Source organism: Eleutherodactylus coqui, chromosome 3, assembly GCF_035609145.1.
Source record: "Eleutherodactylus coqui strain aEleCoq1 chromosome 3, aEleCoq1.hap1, whole genome shotgun sequence".
NCBI lineage: Eukaryota > Metazoa > Chordata > Amphibia > Anura > Eleutherodactylidae > Eleutherodactylus > Eleutherodactylus coqui.
This window is the reverse complement of record NC_089839.1, coordinates 283,589,896-283,597,573: the sequence shown is the minus strand read 5'-3', so window position 1 is coordinate 283,597,573 and position 7,678 is coordinate 283,589,896.

Below are 7,678 nucleotides of genomic sequence, written 5' to 3'. Positions count from 1 at the left end.
CGTCCACAAAAAAAAAAGCTTCATCCCGCTAATAATTCTTACAAAATGGACAGGATTATTATCAGACATATTGACACATGAAATCCCCTGAAGGGCCGTCTATATCATCAGCTCCAGCTGCACTGACAGCCTGCTATACAACCGCTCACAATGGCCATTTATCAGCGTGTTCACGCCAGCGCCGGACAAAAACATTCCCCTTTTTATAAAGACACAACGGAATATTCGGCACATTTGGCCAATCTTACGCAACTTTTCTCCGAACAAATTGAATAATGACTAAAAAAAAAGTTTGCACAGTCTCCCTGAATGGAGTTTAGTGCCTGCTCCTTCTTTATTTGTGCGTATTTGCGCACCAAATGGCCCCATAGCAGTCTATGGAAGTGCACAAATGCTCAATAGGCCACGCATTTCCATTAAAAGCTGAACACATCTGGACCTCATTAGGCTAAATAGCCTTTTAATTCCCGTGATCCAGTAAGAATCTGAACTATAACCATTCAGTGTAGTATATGTCTGTCTCGGGGCTCATTCACATAGGTGTGAATACGCTGCGTATTATGCACATATTTTTTATGCAAGTAACATGCAGTGAAAAGGACCCATTGAATGCTTGTCGCGCAATTTTCGGTCATGTAAAAAAATTGCAGCATATCCTATTTCAGTGCGTATTAGAAGTGGATCGCCCAGCACAAATACACAGTGAATATACGGGAAAGCTGCTATCACGCTGTGCTCCTGGGACCTATGGGTTTTTACGAGCACTTCCACAGGTGTGGGATGTGATGGTTTGGAGTTCTCCAGCTAGCCAATCACCACCAGTCTGCTGCACATAAATACCAGTCCGTCTTTCTAGCGGGTGCCGGTAATTTATTCCTTTGGCTATTTTCTGCATCCCCTCTCAGAACCCTGGGTTTTGGAGTCATGCATGGTCTGCTGTGGTGTTGCTTGCTTGCATGAGGTTCTTGGTGGGATTCTGTTTGTTGGTGTGAATAGCGACATGTGCAGGGTCTGTGTAGGTGACCAGACACTTGGTGCAATCAGCAACCTAATCAAGGTGTATGTCCTTTGTCTGTGTGAGCCGTGTCCTCTTCAGCTTGTATGCCGTTTACCATCTAGGGTGAGCCAGGCCCCTAGATTCCAGCGCGGGGCCGTCGCTATTGTGCCGATTGCAGGCAGGACTCCTGTGGTTAAGTTGTAATGTTAGAGTAGGGACTCACGAGATAATGAGGACCCTTGTCGTGGGCTCGTGAGCTTAAGTATCTTGGACAAAGTAAGAACCAATATCTTGTTCGTACTTCAGTTATTCCATCTTCTTGTGCATGTTGGTATTCTAGGCGAGTGCTTTGGTGGTTGTCAGTTGTTGTTGGATGTCTGCTCGCAACTCCTGTTTGCAGTTCAGTTTATTATGGCGTTTAGCGTGTATGCAGGTCCCATTCCTCTCTCTCACTTTCCCTCCAGTCCTTATTTGGGTTGTGTCTGTGTAGGCCGTTGTTTCCACAGCCTGCACGGATGCAGCGCTTGCATATTCACTGTGTTGTTGCACATAAAAACAATGGGCCCTTCTGTAGTGTATTTGCGCAAAAAATATGCAGAAGAGCCAAAATACGCAGGGAATAGGCGATTTTCAGTCTGTGAACACGCTGCATATTCAGGCCAAAAAGCTTATACAATGTGAATAAGCCCTCAGTTTAAATAGCCATGTGCCTTTCCAACAAGCCTGCCTATTGCATTGTCTGATAAAACCACAGTGTGAAGATTACCTTTTATCAAAAGTTTGATTTCTTCTACAATATTTCTGTTCAGTGGCGCCAACAAAGTGCAAGTTGTAAAAAAAAAGTTAGAATGTGCTTAATCATAATCATGCAGCTAAGATCTCATGTCTTATACATGGTAAAGCCTTTTATAATTGTACAGGATCTGTCAGGTGCTGCATGTACAGACGTACACAGACGAGTCACTTTATTAGAGACCCCCATCTAGTAGTGTGTTGGATCTCCTTTGCATATAGAACAGCAGCGGTTCATCATCGTATAGATTCCACTAGGTGTTAAAATTGGCCCACGTGGACAGGCAGCTTCTTGTAGAGCCACAAAATAGATGGAAGTGCTGACATGGTCTAAGCTGCTGACAGGAAGGGTTCATCGATTCATGCTGCTTGTACCAAATTCTGACCTCACATCAGCACGATGCAAAAGAAATCTGGAGTCATCTGACCAGGCAATGTTTTTCCTCTGCTCAGTAGTCTAATTATTGCGCTCTTTTGCCTACGGGAGTCTCACCTTTCTGCTTTTGTTAGGCAACAATAGCACTGGAACTGGGTATTTGCTGTTAGACCTTATCCATGCTAAGGAACGAATTGTGCGTTTGGACACGTTATTTGGAGCGCCATGGTGTAGTTAGCTGCTCTTGAGCATACAATACCTACTTGTCACAACGATTCTTGACATCCTCCTCTTATTGATAAGTTCTTTACATCCACAGGATCCCCTTTCACTGGTTGTTTTCCCTCGATCACACCATTCTCTATATACTCTCCACACCGCTGCACCAGAAAACCCCACAAGGTTGGCAGTGTATGAAATCCTGGCCTCGGCTAGTCTAGCACCGATGACCAGGCCTTGTTGGAAGTCGCTCCGATTGCTGGATTTTCCAATTCTAATGTGGATTAGACTGACACTGATCCACGGAACACTTGTCATGTGATTTTTATGCTGCACTCCAGGGTCACGTCACTCCAATTGTGAAAGGGTTGGTGTCTCTAAAGGTACTTTAGACAAGCAGATTGAACGAGCCAATGATGGTTTTTATGCCTACGTAAAATGACGGGCAAAAAGCAAACAATTTTCGTTCAATTTCGCTCATTTGCACAATTTTTTGAATGTTCCGTCTAAAGAAACTTTAATAAAGTGGTCATTCAATGGATTCTCCCCTAGAAGACCCATACTTACGAGCTCTTCTTCCCCTCAAAGTTTAGCTGAACTAGGCCGTGCTGGAGCCCCCCACCGATCACATCCCATCTGTCCTTCAATCTCTGGCTGCAAGGTCACGTAATACCAGCTGATGCCACCATACATATTTAATTGCAGGACCAATTATAATTTCTTTACCCTTCATATGTAGGAACTCGGGTATTTCAGCAGTTGGTCTTCTGCAATCTTGAAACTTTTTCTATGTCTTCATCCTGCAGTGATCGGTGTCAGCGAATGCCAGACGTTCGCTACACAAATTATTCATAATCAGACCTGAGACGGGGATGAAGCAATTCAATGTGGAATTTATAATATTCATCCATCAATCAACAGAAGGCAGATGGTATTAAGAGCGTGTCATAAAAGCATCCCGAAATTGGCCGATCCAATGTAGAGATGGAAGGAATAAGTCAGCCATGACAGGGATTCTGTGCCGCTAACAATAGTGGATTTATTTCCTGTGGGTTTTTTTTCCATAAGTCATTTAAAGGGTCACTTAATTCAAAGTGCGAACTTTTTATAAAAGCTGCTGCTGTAATTCACATTTATGTATATAAATCATTGTAGAGCTTTTCAGGTATAAGAAAGAAATAGTGATCACGGGGGAGGGACTATAATTGACTATGAAAAATGCAAACAGGTGATATTAAAGAGTTCCAATTTTTGGATATTAATTTTAAATTTGATACAATTTTTAAAATCAAGATAACTCAGAGAGAAGATTAGGTAAGTCAGTATATGGCGATGTGACATAAAGAAGCAAGTTGTCCACAAAGATTGACATCTTGTGAGCCATGGGTCCCACCCACCGTCATGGCCCTGAAATGGAAGTGTTAGCCCTAACAGGATTGACCAAGGTCTTCATTACTAGAATGTAAAGCAACAAAGAGAAGGGTCGCCCGTGTCTTATTCCATTTTTTAAGAAGGAAGGGTAGAGCGTGAGCTATTAATGCTAATTTGAGTTGAGGGTGGGGGTGGGGAAGAGGTATATAAAGCTACAATTCGAGTTAACATGGGATCCCAGTCTATGGCCCTCAAGGTCGCATCCAGGAACCCTATTAAAAGATTTCTCAGAGTCTATGCACAGGAGAAAGAGAATGGACGCCTGCGAGCCTGAGAGATCAAGGAATCTGTATTTGCGGAATGAACTATGCTTCGGCGTATTTACTGCCCTTTTTGCACCCGCAAGGCATGTTCATTTCCGCACGGCTAACAAAGACACACCGATTGAAATAGCTAATTAGTTTAATGAGTTCCAGATGTGTTCTTTTTTTCTACACAATGACCCAGTGTTTCACGCACATCCAAGCATATTTTGCGCACATTTGCACATCCCCATTGACTTCTACAGGGATTTCATGTGTGCAGAAAAACAGAGCGGGCTGCGTTCCTTTTTGCACAAGTGAAATGTGCAGGAAAAAATATGCGCATATGAATGAAACCCACTGAAATCAATGTGTTTTATTCACTGCGTATCGCACATGCAAATACGCCCGTGTGAAGGGGGCATTAGGTGGCTTCAGTAGGGGCAACAATTGTGGGAGCAGCAAACGGCGAGAGATATTTGTCACATTTATCATAGAAAGTAGAGGGTGAAAGAAGAGAATATTATACGAGCCCTCATCATCGGACCTGAATTCATTGCTTGTGTTTTTTCGTAGAATGGGCCAACTGTTCTGCGGTTGAATTAACCCTTTGCAATCCAATTTTGGATTCAGGGTTTCCTAGGGGGCTTTCTCTTTCTGCCATTTTACAATGGCGCCATCTGCTGGCTAGAGCCAGTACTGCAGTATGTGACGTGCCGAAGAGGCCGCTGACAACAGAGCGGCCAGTAATATACAGTAAGAACACCCTGACGGACATCGGAGCTGTACAAGCTTCAAACAGAATGTTGGAACACGGCAGACAGTGGATTGGAAAGGGTTAATGGGAAGCAGGTAAGCGGTTTGTTGCCGAGGATGTAGAGTTCTGGACAACCAGCAACTACTTTTGTTTCTATACTCAAAAAAATCTGTCTTACATTTTGCAGCCTGACTCATTATCTTATAACGGTATAACATAAGAATACCAATTTAATTCCGTTGAACCTACTAATTAAGAACGACCAGGTGAATTGTAGACTGTATCTAGGCTGTATTCCTGGCACATAGGCGTTCCCTGCACGGTGACCACACAAGGTGACGCTGTAGCGCCCCGTCTCCGACCGACAAACAAGATTATAAATAGATTTTCCAGGAAAAGCCTCTTACCTGTGACCTTTTGTACACAAGCTACTTGGATTTAGTGCAGGTTTCCAAGCAACCGATTTATTTCTTTACTTGCAGTCAGAGAAAAAAGCGGATCTGAGACGAGCCGATGAATGAATGTGTAAAATAACGAATGAATGAATGAACAAACTCCACTCATGTGACATTTAGATAGAAAACCCTGTCACTTATGTCTACTTTCTGCAACCTGTCCATGCCCTTGACATCCATAATGTAATTGCCGTCACAAAGAACATGCAGTATTATGTGTAAGCATTCTAGATTCGGTCACCGCGACGAAAATAAGGCAAGTCAGATTTTTTTTCCATAAAGTGGATGTAGGAGGTCACCAAAACTTCGGCGGCAGCAGCCAACAACTTCACTTTGTCCCCCATTTCCATAGGCTGGAGGACTTGAAAAAGGCTGGAAACATTGACTTACAAATGTATTGCTCTTTTTGAATAGACATATGTAATTTGGCGCTTAATTAGTAATCTATCATTTAATGCATCCTGGACGGCCATGGATTTCCTTTTTGTTTGTATATGGATTGAGAAGTCCACCTGCTTAGCATCCACGATGAGAGAAAAGGTGCTCTTCCAAAAATAATCTACAGGCAGCATGTTAAAAAGTGTCGATATTGTCAATTTCCAGTGCAACTCTTTGGCTGCATGCATATGACTATTTTAGGGCATCCATAAACTTCTATTGCACCGCGGTAGGCCTCCGATCTCACATTGAGGTTTTTTCATGAATCCAACAGAAAACCAACCAACCAACCATGACCTGCTCCATTTCACGCTGTTTTACAGTGCTATTCACCCCTTGAAGCCTTTCTTCTACCGGAGACTATCTCTGTGACATACAATAGCATACAAAGTCCCTGCAGCTCCGTAATATTCTGCTATGTGCATGAGGCCTTATACCACTTCCAGCATCCATCTTGTGCCCACAATACCTGGAGTATAAATATATATATATATATCTATCTCCATCCTATGTGGTGTCAATAGGGTTGGCTCCAGCTGTACCCGAGCCCCTCTTTCTATCTTTGCATCGGTCTGAAAAGGACACTTCTAATGAGCCGACAGCCAACGCCTCAGCGATGATGTCACCAACCTCTTCATGCCCCCTTTTACATTACGTACTCACCTCCTCTGTCGCTCCTCAGCAGTTGAAGACCACCGACTCCCGCTTGAGCGATCATTTGACACACACGATTGCTGTGAACATTTCTGACATCACTAAAGCTGAGACTGGTGATTGGCTGCAGCGATCATATGTGTGTCACCGATCACCAAACCTGGAATTTAATGGGGGACAACCGTGTGCACTACAGCTGCCAGCGAGTGACAGGGGAGGAGAGTATGGACTTTTTTTTTCATTTTCTGAATCAGACTAAATAAAATACAAAAATTAGGAGGCCTAACTGCTTTGCTGACGCAGCAGCCAAGGCCCCATTCCCTTGCTGGGCCCCGGCCCCGGTCCAGATTTGCCAGGCACTGGTGCCAGCCCTGGCTGTCAATAGGGTTAACTTATGGTAGTTGTTTCCTCTAAGCACTTTGAACTGGTCAACAACTTCAATTGCATGATGGAGCTCTGGAGGGGCTCTTATCCCTTGGAGTGGGGTGGGGGGTTACATTTTTAATCTAAAGTCTGGTTGGGCAAGTTTCAAAAGGAAAATCCGATGAACATCCATCGAAATCAAGCATTTCCCATCACCTGATGGGGTGGGAAGTACAAGATGATGAACCGTTGAATATTCATACTGTTTAACGCCTTATTACTTCACTGCCCAGATAGGGATTTGTTTAATGAAGAAATGGGCAGCTCTGCAACCTAAAAGGTACCCTGACATGGGGTGAGTATTGCCCGAATAATTGGTAGTTGCCCTGTGCACACGCGGCTGCCGACACGGCACTGAACAAGAAATTGATCATTTGTTGGAGTCACTTGGTTTTTACCTTACCTTATTCTAAAAAGCAAGCGACTGTCGGTCCGAGTAAACAAGAGCCACTCAATCCTTCTCTGACTGCCCTTTACTGTGAATGGAGGCAGGCAGCCGGAAGAAATCTCGCTCCTGTGTAAAAGCCACACTTACGTCCAGGAAAGTGCGTATGCGACAACTCGTAAACATATACTTATGTAAGGAATGATAATGTACTCCGATGAAACGAGTCCACAACCACTTCCCCATTTACTATTTGTAGTATGGCGACAATCAGTATAACCAGTATTACCATGGCACGTCTTAACGAACACCATCATGGACACTTTATAGTAGTCTACCATTAGTATGTCCAACTGATCTCATTCACTTTATTTAGAAGTCTGTTTTACATGCAAACTATCTCGAAGGGATTTAGACAAGATTTCAGCTGAAGCAGAACCTAGAAAAGAAATGCCGTAAGAAATGGTGCAAAACAGCACCATATTTATCAAAAGTTGCACAATAATAAT